General features: G+C 46.6%; 2 protein-coding genes across 2 annotated transcripts in view; both read right to left on the reverse strand.

The window, feature by feature from the left end:
* LOC121924019 (zinc finger protein RFP-like) overlaps nucleotides 1-4242 on the reverse strand; it is a 12655-nt gene extending 8413 nt beyond the window's left edge. Inside the window, exon 1 of the mRNA XM_042455074.1 lies at nucleotides 4176-4242. The gene's annotated coding sequence lies outside the window, so the exon portion shown is untranslated. The remainder of the gene's footprint in view (nucleotides 1-4175) is intronic.
* The window catches only part of LOC121923989 (tripartite motif-containing protein 15-like), a 146370-nt gene that overhangs the window by 24564 nt on the left and 106318 nt on the right, over nucleotides 1-15488 (reverse strand). The gene's annotated exons all lie outside the window — the stretch shown is intronic.

Raw genomic sequence — 15488 nt, forward strand, 5'->3', positions numbered from 1 at the left:
ATACAGTGGTACCCCGGGATACGAATGCGCCGCCTTACGAAATTTCCGGGTTACGAAAAAAATCCATTGAAAAAAACTGTTCCGGGTTACGAAGGTTATTTCGGGTTACGAAAAAAATTTTGGTGCTTTTCGGCGCTTTTTCGCACGAAATCGCGGCTTTCACTATTAGCGCCTATGGCTTTTTTGGCTTACGAAGATTTTCGGGTTACGAACGCGGCGGCGGAACAAATTAAATTCGTAACCCGGGGTACCACTGTATTTAATTGGACAATTCCCTGTCCTCAGGCATACAATCTAATAAGATATGACACAGAAGGAGAAGGGAATGATGGTGAGGAAGGGATCAATTTTCACACACATTGCGATAAAAGAGCTATTATCCCAGGAATAAACAGGCAATAAACAGCAACAAATAATTCATGGGATTTCCCCTTGAATGAATTGTTGCTGTTTATTCTGTTTATTCCCAGGATAATAATAATAATAATAATAATAATAATTTTTATTTCTATCTTCTCACCTCTCCCAATGGATCAAAGTGGGATCACAACAAGGTTAAAATTACAATTACAATGCAGCAGCATTAGTTACTGCACCATTAACACCACAGTAAAAAATAAAAACATAAAAGCATAGAATCTTCAAAAATTTAATAACAATCAATCAAGGGGTCAGCTGGTCTCCTTCCATACTAGTGATCTTCATAGGAGGTCAGGAGGATAATGACACTTCAATCACAGTGTCGTTTTAAAGTGTTAATCACAATTGCACAATTTTCACAGGATAATCACTGTTTAAACATCCAATTTCCCCCGTGTGATAAAGTCCTAAGAGAAGCCATGATAAAATGTCTTGCCGTGATCTATTGGAATCTATGCTATATTATTATTATTATTATTATCATTATTATTATTATTATTCACACACACACACAATTTACCCTCTGCAAGGAACTAGTGGGAGGATCACAAGCCTGAAAAGATTGTCAAAAACAGTAACCTATGGAACTTTGAGATTCAAACTGACAAACCATTAGCACATAAAATACTGGACATAACTGTGGCTGAGGAAAATAAATCATTGATTATTGGTGTGGCTATCCCATGGGACAGCAGAACTGAGGACATGACCCACTGACGATAACGGAAGTCGCCCCACCACACAAATTCAAGAATGTGAAGCCCAGGTCCGTGAGAAAGGAGGGGCGACTGTGTGTGTGTGTGTGATAATACATCCCAACCATAATAATAATAACAGCAAAATAAATATTGGGACAACAGCAAAATAAATATTGCTTGGGTACACAAAAACACCACAAGGTAATATAAATGTGCAAGGTAAGTTGATTTGGAAGATAAACAAGTTAAAATTGCACCACAGGGATTAAATTAGTTTATCTTAAAAGCATCAAATACTTAAAAACTGCACAGAGGGTGAACCGTTGGTATCCTCAAGGCTGGACTTCTGTGATGCGCTCAACATTTGGCTTCTTTTGTACCAAGTCTAAGATGGGAGCATGACAGTTAACTGCCAATCCCAGGATTCCACAGATGGAACCGTGACAGTTAACTCAGGTCCTCTGGAGGATATTTATTCCAGTCAACCAGGACTAGGGCCCAAACACACTGCAGAAATAATCCAGTTTGAGACCGCTTTGACTGCCCTGGTTCAATACCAGGGAATTCTGTGAACTATAGTTTTGTGAGATAGTTAGCCTTCTCTGTCAGAGAGAGTTCTGTTGCCACAATCAACGACAATTCCCAGGATTCCCTAGCACTGAGCCAGGGCAGTAAAAACGGTCTCAAACTGGATTATTTCTGCAGTGTGTTTTAGACCTAGGTTGGCGAAAGTCAGCCAGAGGGCTTTTTCTTCAGCCGCCCCCTAAACTGTGAAATGACTTGCTGGAAGAGATACAACAGCTGAAAATGCTGACTGTGTCTAAAACAGCATTAAAGGCATATCTTGTCTGGCAGGCTTACCCAGTCAATTGTAGATTATCACTTTTTAATTTGTATATCCTAACAGTACAGTACTGTATTATAACTGTTGGTTTTATGTGTTTTTAATTGTGTTTTGTATATTAACGTGCTGTGCTCTGCCTTGAGGACAGGTGGAAAGAAATAATAATAATAATAATAATAATAATAATAATAACTATTATTATTTTGGTTAGGTAGATCAATGTTCCCTGGGAGAATATTCCAGAGTCAGGATGGATGGAGGGACCACCACTAAAAAGGCTGCTTCTCTTGTCAGGGCAGTTGAAGCTGAGATTCCAAGGATGATCTCAGGCAGAAGAAGGTACCACATATATATATATATATATATATATATACACACACATACACACACACACACACACACACACGTATGTATGTATATATATATTCACACACACACACACACTCTAACCATAAAGGCAACAACATCAAAATAAATAGTGCTTGGATGCACCCAAACACCACAAGATAATATAAATGCAAAAGGTAAGATGACTGAGCAGATAAACACATTAAAAATCACGCCTCTGGGATTAAAACAGTTTTTCATAAAGAGTGAAATACAGGGTCAGCTCAAGGCTCGACTTCTGCAATGCACTCTACATTGTACCAGGTCTGGAAACTCCAACTAGTTCAGAATATGATAGCCAGAATGATTATAGCTACATCCAGGAGTGATCACATTACACCGATTTTGACATTACTGCCAATTAGTTTCTGGGAGAAGGAGGAATTCTATCAGCTATTAAGTTGCTGAGTCTTTGTGGAACAGAGATGGGAACCATGAGGCCCTCTAAATGTTATGTGACTCCAACTCCCAGCAGCCCCTGCTAGCATAGCCATGTGGTGAGGAACACAAATTGCTGAGGCGTAGCAACATTTTGGGGTGGGGTGGGGGGCCTGCCCAATCTCCACTCTTGTTACAGTTTTATAGGTTAAAACCCACCAGTTTTGGATGCAAAAATCAAATAAATTAGAAGGCAGTGTAAGCCACTGGCATACTATTATAATGCCTGGTGGACCCACTTGGCTCTCTGTTGATGTATCTTTTGCTCAGAGCTTAGAGTGTATGTGTGTGTGTGTGTGTGTGTGTGTATATATATATGTATATATATATGGACTGGCTGGAGGGTTCCAAGAGTTGTTGGCTTTAAAAAGCCCTTTTTTTCTAATTTTGCCTTAGATGAAGTTTCTGGCCATCTTCAAAGGCTGACCATATATGACACATTTTGTTGTTGTTGTGTGCCATCAAGTAATATCTGACTTATGGTGACCATCAGGTAACCCTATTCCAGGGTTTTCTTGTTAAGATTTGTTCAGAGGAGGTTTGCCTTTGTCTTCCTCTGAGGCTGAGAAAATGTGACTTGTCACCCAGTGAGTTTCTGTGGCTGAGCAGCTATTTGAACGCTGGTCTTTAAAACCTATGTGAGAATGCCTCCCCCCCCAAGAGTCCTAGTCCAAGGGTGAAACTACACCATAGAAATAATGCAGTTTGACACCACTTTAACTGCCCTGGTGTCATCCCACAGAATCCTGGGATTTGCAGTTTTGTGAGACACCAGCACTTGTTGGCAGAGAAGGCTAAAGACCTTATAAAACGACAAATCCCAAGATTCCATAGGATGGAGCTACATCACTTAAAGTGGTGCCAAACTGTATTATTTCTACAGTATAGAGATGCACCACAGCAGTCAAAGCACTACACCACACTGGCTCTCATATGTAACATATTGTTGTGTGCCTTCAAGTTGTTTCCAACTTATGGAGACCCTACCATGGGGTTTTCTTGGCAAGACCAGAAAACATTTGTCTTTGCATCCTCTGAGGCTCAGAGTGGGTGACTTGCCAAAGGTCGCTAGTGGGTGTTCCAATAGTTCAGCAGGAATTTGAACCTGGCTTCTGTCATAGTCCAGTCCAAAAAACCACTACACCACACTGGCTCTCATGGAGCGTTGTGTATACACTGGGCCCTTGGTATCCGAGGGCTTGGTTCCAGGACCCTCTGTGTAACAAGATTCTGGATGTTAAATGAATGGCACAGTATAATGATATCCCTTATATAAAATGGCAAAATCAAGGTTGTTTTTTTGGACTTTATATATTTTTAGAATATTTTCAAGCGTGGATAAAAAATACATGGATACAGAGGGCTAAATGTATGTGCCTTCAGGTCACCTTTCAACTTATGACTATTACAGTTATTCAAATAGGATGCAATAGGATGTAACCAGGGCATGTACAGTCTCCCTAGCCCTGGCTTCAGCTGCACTTGCAGTTCGAGTGGCATGGCCAGGCAGTGGCGCTGTGTCCCTCCCTCGACTGATGCTCCGCCTCCTCCCGCAGCCATGGAACGGAGGAAGGAGAGACCTGAAGCTGAGAGAAAGGGTTGGCGTGGTCGAGGGCGGGGCCATGCAAATCCTGGACCAATCGGATGGAGCAGAGCCCCGAAGTCTCGCTGAGCCCTAGAGTGTCCCTGGGAGGCGAGGCAGTGGGGGAGGGAGGCTGTGGGTTGGGGGGGCATGGAGAGGCCCTGGGCCAAGGGGATTCTGGGGCTGGAGGGGAGCAGAGGTGCGAGGAAAGAGGAGGGCTGGGGCCAGGCCAAGGCCTAACTCTGGCCTCGAAGGACATCCCAAGAAGAGGAGTCTCTGGGCGGCCAGGCATCTGGGCGTGCATTTAGAGGCTTACATTGATTGTGTTTCCTCTCTCGTGTTACTTGACTTCTGAGATGCAGCAGATGTTATCCATGCCTGCTTTTTTCTGCAGCCTTTTTGTATCTTGTTGCATCAAAGAAAAAGGCAGCTGTGATCTTATACCATTTCATTGGATTTGGCAGTCTTATTTTGGAGGGAGCCTGGGCAAAGCTGGACTTTGCAGGAGCTCCTCTCAGAGCAAAAGGGAGTGGAGTGGAGAGGAATGCCTCTGTGGATGATGGGGGCAACAGTCGCTCAGCCATGTGCTGGAAGCCCCTTAGGAAGACCTAGGGCTCATTCCCATTTAGGGTTTACACTGGTTTGCCATCCACCTTTGCTCTTCCATCATCCCACCATGAAGCAGATCTTTGCATTCTCCTCTTTTAATTCCACATTGTCATGTCATCCCACCAGTTTGTGGCAACCTGGGAGCCTGGCTCAGGAACACTATCTATCTATCTATCTATCTATCTACATTGATAGAAGATTTGTTGATGGGTTTTGCAACTACTTGCAATTACTCAGGCGATCCGACAGCAGCTCATAGTGAGGCAAGTAGCTGCAAAACCAAGGACTGATATCTTCTATCCATTTAGACAAGATAGAGATAGGATATAGTTCCCAAGTCGGGTGCTGTTATGTTACTGCTGATGAGACCAGATGATTGACAAGTATTCTGAAGCGGTGCAAACTACTACGGATGGCAATCTGCCAAAAAAGAAGTGATTACATTATTATTGTTATTATTATTACTATTTATTAACCTGATCAGCATTCACTTTAAATCATATTGGGAACGGGTCCTAAGTCCAAAACACACTGCAGAAATAATGCAGTTTGAGACTACTTTGAGCCAGGGCTGGGGAGTAAGGAGTAAGAGAGTTTTTTCTGGAGTAGGAGAAGGAAAAGGAGTGACTAAATGTATTTGTGCTCTTATTCCTCTTATTCTATTCAAATGCAAACACCAATTTTTAAAATTATTTTGCACTACAACTTTAAATTAAACTTTATTTTTTTGTTTTAGTGGCATGAAGAAAAACTCCTTGAGGAATAATAGGACTTAACACTAAGAAAAACATTTAGGACAAGGAGTAACCCTCAATTGGCCACTACTCCCAGCCCTGGATTCAGCTGCACTTGCAGTTCCAGTGGCATGGCCAGGCGGGGGCGCTGTGTCCCCTCCCTCGAATGATGCGCCTCCCTCCCAGCAGCCATGGAACGGAGACAAGGAGAGACCTGAGCTGAGAGAAAGGGTTGGCGTGGTCGAGGGCGGGCCATGCAATCTTGACCAATCGGATGGAGCAGAGCCCCGACGTCTCTGCTGGGCCCTAGAGTGTCCTGGAGGCGAGGCAGTGAGGGCAGGGAGGCTGTGGGTTGGGGGGGCATGGAGAGGGCCCTGGCCAAGGGGGTTCTGGGGCTGGAGGGGAGCAGAGTGCAGAGGAAAGAGGGAGGGCGGTGGGCCAGGCCAAGGCCTCACTCTGCCTCGAAGGACATCCCAAGGGAGGGGTCTCCGCCCAGGGAGCTGGGCATGCATTAGAGGCTTACGTTGATGTAATGGTCCACTCTTATTTCTTTCTTCAAGTCTGGAGATGCAGCAGGGTTATCCATGGCTGTATTGGTTTCTTCTGCAGCCTTTTGTATCTTGTTGCGTCAAAGAAACAAGGCGGCTTGATATAACCTTTATTATCTCCTTCAGAGGCTGTTTTTGGGGAGCCTTGCAAGCTGGACTTTGCAGGAGCTCCCTCAGAGCAAAAGGAGGTGGAGATGATGCCTCTGTGGATGATGGGGGCAACAGTCCACTCAGCCATGCCGGAAGCCCCTTAGGTAAAACCAGGGCTCATTCTCATTTAGGTTTACACTGGTTTGCATCCACCTTCGCTCCTTCCATCATTTCCCACCATGAAAGCGGATCTTTGCATTCTCCCCTTTTAATCCACAATTGTCATCTCCCCAGTTTGCGCCGCTTCACAATCATCTCTGGTCTTCAGTGATGTAAGCAGAACCTGGGAGCCCTGCTCAGGAACAATATATATATATATATATATATATGTCTTACATTGATAGAAGATTTGATTGATGGTTTTGCACCTACTTGGCAATTACTCAGGCGATCCGACAGCAGCTCATAGTGAGGCAAGTAGCTGCAAAACAATGGATTGAATCTTCTGGACTTGAGGAGGTCCTCTCAGAGCAAAGGGAGGTGGAGATGGATGTCTCTGTGGATGATGGGGCAACAGTCGCTCTGCAGTGCACAGGAGCCCTAGGAAGACCTAGGGTTCGTTCCCATTTGCTATCCACCTTTGCTCCGTTCCATCATTCCCACCATAAAAGGGATCTTGCATTCTCCCCTTTTAATTCCCAATTGTCATCTCCACCAGTTTTGTGGCAACCTGGGAAGCCTGGCTCAGGAACATATCTATCCTCCATCTATCTATTATCTATCTATCTATCTATCTATATCATCTACCTAATCTAATCTAATCTATCCTATCTAATCTATCTACATTGATAGAAGATTGATTGATGTTTTGCAACTACTTGCAATTTACTCAGGCGATCCGACAGCAGCTCATAGTGAGGCAAGTAGCTGCAAAACCAATGGGCTGATATTCTATCCATTTAGACATAGATAGAGATAGAGATATAGTTCCCAAGCCGGGGTGCTGTTTTGTTGCTGATGAGACACAGATGATTGACATGTATTTTGAAGCGGTTGCAAACTACTTACGGATGGCAATCGTGCCAAAAAGAATGATTACAGTTATTATTATTACTATTATTAGTACTATTATTAACCTGTCAGCAATTCCCTTTCAACATAGTGGGAATGTGGTCCTAGGTCCAAAACACACTGCGGAAATCATCCATTGAGACTGCTTTAACCAGGGCTGAGCAGCAAGGAGTAGGAGTAGAATAAGGAGTAACAACAGATATGCAAACGCACCCAATTTATTATATTATGCACTGTCTAATGTAATTTCCTTTTCTGTAATAGATTTCTTTTAATTGAGGAGTATACATAGGAGTAGGAGTTAACCCTAAGGAAAAAAAACCTTACTCCAGAATAGGACAAGGAGTAACCCCCAAATGGCCACTCTTCCCCAGCCCTGGCTTTGACTGCCCCGGGTCAATGCTGAGGCATTCTGGGAACTGGAGTTTTGTGAGACATTGAGCCTTCTCTGTCAGAGAGAGCTCTGGTCCCACGGCAAACTGCAATTCCCAGAATTCCCTGGCACTCAGCCAGGGTCTTAAAGCCGTTCAAACTGGATTCTTCTGCGCCGTGTGTTTGAACCTAACCCGCTTCTTCACAAAATCAAAACCAACCAAATAATAGTAGTAATAGTATTTCTGTGGGTTTTCCAGGCCATGAGGCCATGTTCCTGGAAGAGTGCATTCCTGAGGTTTCGCCAGCATCTGTGGCTTGCACCTTCGGAGGACGCTGGCATGGAAGAGAGTGGGTGCATCATATCTGGTTTATGGGGGAAGGGATGCTCATGTGCATCTCTGGATGGTTCTGTTCCTGAAGGGCAAGGCTGCAGAGGGTCCATAGAGTTGGGGATCTCTTCTCTGCTGGGAGCCCCCGGCTCTGGTGGTGTCTCATCTCCATTTGCTGGGGGGTTTTCAGGACTGGGTCCAAAACCTTGGTCCAAACACACTGCAGAAGTCATCCAGCTGAGCCGCTTTAAACTGCGCTGGCTCAATGCTAAGGAATTCTGGGAAGTGTTAGTTTCTTCTGGCCCCAGAGGTCCTCTGACACAGAAGGCTAAATGCTCAAAAACTACAGTTCCCAGAATTCCCTAGCATGAGCCAAGGCAGTTAAGCGGTCTCAGACTGATGTCTTTCTGCCGTGTTTTTGGAGCTTTGTGTTTACTTTCAGGGTTTCTTCTTTGCCTCTTGAAGTTTCCAAGTGTTTATGGTTTCAAGGTCAATGGCCTCCCTCTGCATTCCTGGCCTGAACTGTTGCCAGGTCCAGAATTCCAGTCTTTTATGCCCAGGAGGGTTTCTAATGGTTCTTCTCTGCTGGTTTTTCTGGCTGACCCCGCCGCCCTTTCTTACTGTGTTCTTTCATGCTACTGAGCTCCAAATGTGATTTTCACAGAACTGATTCTTCCACAGATCACTGCTGGGAATGGTGACTGAGCCAAACAGTGATTCAGTATTGTGGTTCATTCTGCTCTTTTTCCATTGCTAGTTTTGAGTTTTGCAACCTTAGCTGTTGCATTTTCATAATTAATTGAATAGTTATTAATGTTATAGCTACATAAATAATGGATGTCCTTAAAATAATAAAAAACAGAAATTTAGGAGTCCAATTTGGAGTTTTTTTCATCCAAAAGTGCAGTATTGCAGAATGCAGTTTATGTAAAACAAGCATTTTCAGCACATTTTCTCCACCTAAAGAACACTCTTTGTATGATAATGCCCTTAGAATATGTATTTTTAATTCTGGATCAGTGGCAGTATAACTGTAATGTATGGCTCACAGAAATCACAGAAAATCACAGTGTTGAATCACAGATATTCTAAAATCACAGTAACAGTTTTCACTGATATCTGTAAATCACAGTTATTCCATTCACTACGAATGGACCAAGGTGCACCCTCAAGCTACACACCTGACCTTTGGATTCCCACTAAGTGATTAAAAGACCCTAGCTCCATTTATTTCTGTGCCTGCATGGGCTGCAGAAGGAAACTTTCCACGGGCTGGAACCAAATACAGTTTTCCCTCATATTCGCTAGGGTTAGGGCACAGACCCCGTGAATATGGAAAAACCAACAAATAACAAAAACACTGTTTTTACCAGAGAGGACACCTCTCTAGGAGTCTCTAGGTCCTCCAGTGCAACTGCGTGGTCAAGCCCAACATACACTGATAATAGAATGGCACTGGAGTAGCTACAAATGGTCTTTCAGTGCAACCTTTAGTTGAAAGTTGACCACAGAGTTGCACTGGGGGACCAAAGTCCTAGAGAGAACATATTAATGAAATCCGTGAATAATCAAAGCCGCAAATATGGAGGGATGACTGTAGAATTATATGGTAATGTACAGCTTGACCCTCAATTAAAAATATCTACTTTACCCACCCACTCTGGCAATCATGAGGACTAGAAACACATTCTTTGTATTTCTGAATATTCCACTATAGAGGATTCTGTGCAGCTGCGCAGATTTGTGAACAAATTCTATTCTACGCACTGTAATAGGTAACAGCCATCCTCATAACTGCTGTACAGCAGAACAACTTATTAGAGGCACACATCCAGATAGTAAACAATCAAAACAAACAAATAAATATGCAAGTCACTCTATTTTGCTTTGCTTCATGTCCTCAAAGGTCATTGTGTACATGTAAACGGAGCTACTCGTCTTGTGTTTAAATGAGGGTTAGTAAACCACTAAAATTATGGACTGAAAGGTGAGAGAAAGAGATGGAAAGGAGAGGGAGAGCTAAGAGAGAGAAACATGGCTCAAAACAAATGGATCATCAAAGAGATTGGTTTCCACCAAAGCTGAGCTCCCAATAGAACCAACACTATTAAGTTTACACACAAAAAGAAAATCTTGAATGGTCTTGGAGTAGCATGGGAACTTTGGTCCTCCAGATGTTATGGAATCTTTGAAAACCAAGCCAGCATGGACCAGTGCTAAGAGATTACAGATACTGCAGTCCAAAACACCTGGATGCCCAGGCTTTCCAAAACACAGACACCTCAGAAAATTCAGTATCTACCTTGCCAGCAGCCCCTTCAGAGGCAGAGGCTGAGCTGACCCCCTGGCCCTACCAGAACCAAGGATAGATTTCTCTCTGTGCTGAAAGAGATGAGTGGAAACGTGAAGATGGGGGCATCCAAGTCTGCAATCGAAAAATGCCAACCCGGCCTCTTTCATATCCAGACACACCTGGATGCTCCTGGTATCCTGGCGCAGAGTAGGGAGGTCCACTGGGAGGTAAGCGCTCGAAAGTGGCCCCAGCACTGCTCCACAGCCCACTGCCTTGTTCAGGGCTGAGGCTGAGTGGTCCTTTCCTCTTCACAGACTCTCTGGCATACCACTGCCGCTCTGCCCTTGCTCAATAGCCACTCTCCAGGAATGTTTTCCGGAGCAGAAAACCCCAAGCCCAGCACAAAGAGCTCTAAATCAATCTCTCAAGATTGTCCGGCAGCACCTGTGGGTACCCCAGTGTCGACTCTCTCCGATCCGGGAGATGAGGGTTTTGGGATTGGCTGTAGGGGATCCCGTATTACATTTTCCTGGGAGAAATGAAAGAAACAGAATCGAGAGACAAGATGCAGTTCAAAAAGGGAGAGTTACAGGCGAGTCTCCCTTATCCAGATTCAGGAATCTGAAATATTCCAAAAACCAATCCTTTTTCATGGGTGGCTAAGATACGATTGCTTTCTGATGTTTCAGTGTACACAAAGTCCCTGGCTACCCTCTCCCTTCCTTTCCTCCCTTCCTGCCTCCCTCCCCCTTCCCTCCCTCCCTGCCTCCTCCTTCCTCCATCCCTTCCCCCACTTACCTTGCCGTCGCCGCTGCCGCCTCCTCCAGTCATGTTACTGGCAGCAGTGCAAGGAGGATGGCCGGCCTCCGCGGGAAGGCTGGGCGGTGCGGAGGCCAAAGGGCCCTAGCAGCCACCTGGCCCTTCTGCGGAGGCGGCGGCCATGAAGCCCTTTGGCCTCAGCGTGCCCAGCCTTCCGTGGAGGCTGAGGGCCATGCCTCCTCGCCGCCACCGCGCCGCCAGTAACGGTGACTTGGGGGTGGCGGCGGCGGCGACGAGCAGTAAGTGGGGAAGGGGATGAGGGAAGGAGGAGGCAGGGAGGGAGAGAAGGAAAGGGGAGGGGTAAGCCAGGGACTTTTGTCCCCAATGGCGGCGCGCGTGCATGCACGCCGCCATGGGGACATAGGGACTTGAGCATACGTGGATTTTGGTATACGTGGGGGGTCCGGACGATCCCCCGCGTATACCAAGGACCCTGTATGCAAATACAGTTATTCCAAATCCAATAAAATAAATAAAAAAATCCAAAATCCAAACAATTCGGCCCTAAACATTTGGAAGGGAGACAATCCACATTTGGTTGGACTATGGGCATGGGCATGTGTGTGGGTTCCAGGAGCTGCAGTTCAAAAAAGTTAGCTTTTCCAGATCTGTGGCTTGTTTTGGACAGGAAAGAAAGCAAAATTCAATCCACTTCTCCACCTGTCTCATATACACAGAACTGTCCTACTGAGCCAAGCCTCTCTAAACCTTGTGCCTGGCACCTGTCAAGAAAGAGGATACAAGGTGGATCCTCTTTCTGACAGGTACCAGGGACAAATTTAGAGAGGTTCACAAGCAAGGTCTTAGCAGTTATCCCCAGCAGGCTAAGCCTAGTATCCCATATGGACGATTTCCCCCATCTGATATCCTTATGGCCCCTGGTGGCGTAGTGGTTGCATTCTGTACTGCAGCCACTCACTCACAAACCACAAGGTTGTGATGTCAATGCCACCCAGAGGCTCCATCAACTCAGCTTGGCATCCTTCTGTAAGTCGCTAAAATGAGTACTCAGCTTGTGGGGGGCAATTAGCTTAACTTCGTAAACTACTATCATCAGTAAGCAGTACAGAAATGAACGTGATGTTGCTATGATTTGTAACATTCCTCATGATCCTCAACAATGGAATGATGAGAATTAACAGCAAGAAGCCATATGGGCCAATGAAAGGCCTAACTCAGTTACTTCTCAAATAGTGGGCAGGCCCCCGGGGGGGGGGCGAGGTCCGTAAGGGGGCGCGAGGCTCTGTTATGCCAGGGTGTACTTATAACAATTTTATAGACAATGTTTTCTTCTTCCTAGGGGGGGCATGACAGAAAATAATTGCGAAGCACTGGCCTAACTTATCATGCGGTCTGTTTCCATAGTGGCCAACCCATATGGCTATAAGACTAATGCAACAACTGTCTCATGCTCCTTTCCCAAGTAACAAACAGAAGTATATGACCACTAGTATGGAAGATACATGAGGCCATCGATGACTAGTACCCACAACTGTAGGCCCATCTTCCCTGAATTTGTTCAATTCCCATGTCAATCCTAACATACTTGGCAGCCATTACTAGCTTATGGCTTCAAATTCCACACACTTTCATTCAAAAGATCTGGCGAACACCAAATGGGATAGGTTGAGAATGCAGTTGTGTGTTTGGCTGTTGCTTTTGCTGTTGTGTGCCTTCAAACTGTTTCCGACTTACAATGATTCCTAAGGTGAACTCACCATGACCTTTTTTTTGGCAAATTTGTCAGGGAGGTTTGCCGTTGCATTCTCTGAGGCTGAGAACATGTGACTTGCCCAAGGTCATCCAGTGTGGTTTCATGGCTGAGCTGGGAATCAAACCCTGGTCTCCAGAGTCCTTGTCCAACATTCAAATGTGTTTCACTAGCTGTATAAAACCTAGTAACAAGATCTGTATAGCTTTTCTTAAGGCATTTATAAACTATTTACCAATGAGCACACAGGTTTGATACATACTGTAGTTATTGTAAGCATCCTTAACACTCCTAACGTGGTGGGCTTTGTGGTTTATCTTCCAGTATAGGCAGAGCCTGGAAATATTACTTTTTGGATGACAACTTCAAAACCCAGCCAGCATTATCAATGCCTGGGGGAAAAAGTGGGTAGCCATCATCCAAAATGGTAGCTTTTCCAAGTGCTGAGGGCAATTGCATAGCCGTGCAGTAGAAGCTCATTCCACTTAGCCTGCCAGCAACGTGGCATGGTCCACACATAGCTCCCAGCTATATACAAAAGGAATCCTCACATGGCTGAATGAAGGCTTACTCACTCTTGAACAAAAATCCCTTCTCTCCTAACTCTGGGAGTCAACACAACCATCAAGATGGAGGCCTAACAAACAATGCAAAAGCAGAGTTTACCTTCTATGCTTGCTTTTGCTGCGCATCTTTCTATATCACGGGCAACAAAAAACTGCAGTAGGTTCCTCGTTCCTCCAACAAACATTAGTTGCAAGATTCCTCTCCCTCTTTAGTTCTGCTTCCGTGTTTCTGGGGAGGAAAGCATGAGGAGGACACACTTGTTTAAGTGTTTTTTAAATGGTATACTTATGTATATTAATATTTTGTATTGTTTTAAATTGTATGTTTTATACTTGTTCACCGCCTTAAGACCCTATATTGGGAGAAAGATAGGATAAAAGACACTTACAATAATAAGAGAAGCTGTCGCACGAGTGTGCGTGCAGCATCGCGCTGCGCGTTCATCGCGGTCTGCGTGTGCGCATGCCGGGACTCGTAATGAGAGTGCGCCAAGGCGTCTGGACTCTGCTCGCCGGTGTGTTAAGAGTTGTAGTAGGCTGGTTGCCGAGGAGGTAAGTAGCGGTCACTGCGCCATGCCAGAGGCGGGTGTGCGTTGTGCGGACGCGCCCACATAGTGTGTGGGGGGTGTGCCGCCGGGACAGGGGGCAAGGGGAAGCCGTGGTGTCGCCTGGGGTGGTGGGGTGGGGGGGGGTGGTAGGTGCCAACGGGGCAATATGTGTCTTGGGTCGTGGTAGGAGGAGTATGGGCGTCAGGTGACCAGAAATGACAGAAACTTGTCTCTCTCGCGAACTCAGTATGTGCTGTACGCCACGTGGAGCCCGGGCGACCGAGGTCGCGACCGCCGCCGGCGTGGAGAGAGCAGATCCGGTCTGCAGTGCATAGTCACGGGGGTGCGCGGACGCGCTGTGGGGGGCGGGGTCGCGCCCGCCGGTGTGGTGTGTGGTGACGGAGACGGACGTGCGTCTTGCCACTGAGGGGGGGTAGCTGTGTTGCGTGTAGGATGCACGGGGTCCGAGTGTGCGCGAGGCCTGCTGTGCTGTGCCTCGCGGTCCGGCCGCCGGCGAGAGTGAGCTTGAGCAGACAGAGTGGCGTGCGCGTGACATGAAATAAAACCAACAAAAAAAGAAAAGCAAGAGGGAGCGGCAAACAGGACAAAGGCATACAAGAAAAAGAAAAAACACAAAAAAACGAGTCCAGAGCGAGGCGCGAGGCAGAAAGGGCGAGCACAAAGGCCGGTCCACAAAGGGGGGCCACCAGAAGGACACGGCGAGAACAAAGGGCAGCAGGCGGCAACAGGGGCTACAGGGGGGGAGAACAATCAACGAAAGGGGGAGAACGCAATGCGCAACAAAAAAGGAACGCAGGAAGAAAGCAGAGACGGGGGAATACAGGGGGAGGGCGGGACGAGTGTCACTGCATAGCAGGGACAGCAGCCGAGTACGCGTGTGTGTGTGCGCCATACATACTTCACTCATCGTATCAGGCAGGGCCACAGGGAGCCTGGCGCTGGACCGCTGGCGGCGGTGGGGCGTGTGTGGACGCATGCGCGGGGTCCCAGCTGGGGGGGGGGGGGGGGCGGGGGTCTTGGGTCTGGTCAAGTGTGTGAGAGAGGTGTCACGGGGGGGGGGGGGTGCCGGGTCGTGGACACGTCCCCCCGGGACGCAGAAGCCCGAGCGCGTGGGGGGCGCTGACTTGTGGTGTTGTGCTGTAGGTGCAAGATATGGTCCAGACCAACTAAGTGGTGCGCGCACTGCCAGACCCGCCTGAAAAAAACGAGGCGGACACCGAGCAAGCCAGGGCGGTGGGGGGGGGGGGGAGGGGGCGGGTGGAGCGGGCAACACAGTACTAAGGGGGGAATGAAGGGTCTGTGAGATAAATGGTGTATTAGCTAGCTGTCTGCAGAAAACAAATGGGGTCTAATGGCACGGCCAGGGTAAGAGAGTGACAGTGTGGCTCGCGGTATCCAGAGGAGG

The sequence above is a fragment of the Sceloporus undulatus genome, chromosome 2, assembly GCF_019175285.1.
Source record: "Sceloporus undulatus isolate JIND9_A2432 ecotype Alabama chromosome 2, SceUnd_v1.1, whole genome shotgun sequence".
NCBI lineage: Eukaryota > Metazoa > Chordata > Lepidosauria > Squamata > Phrynosomatidae > Sceloporus > Sceloporus undulatus.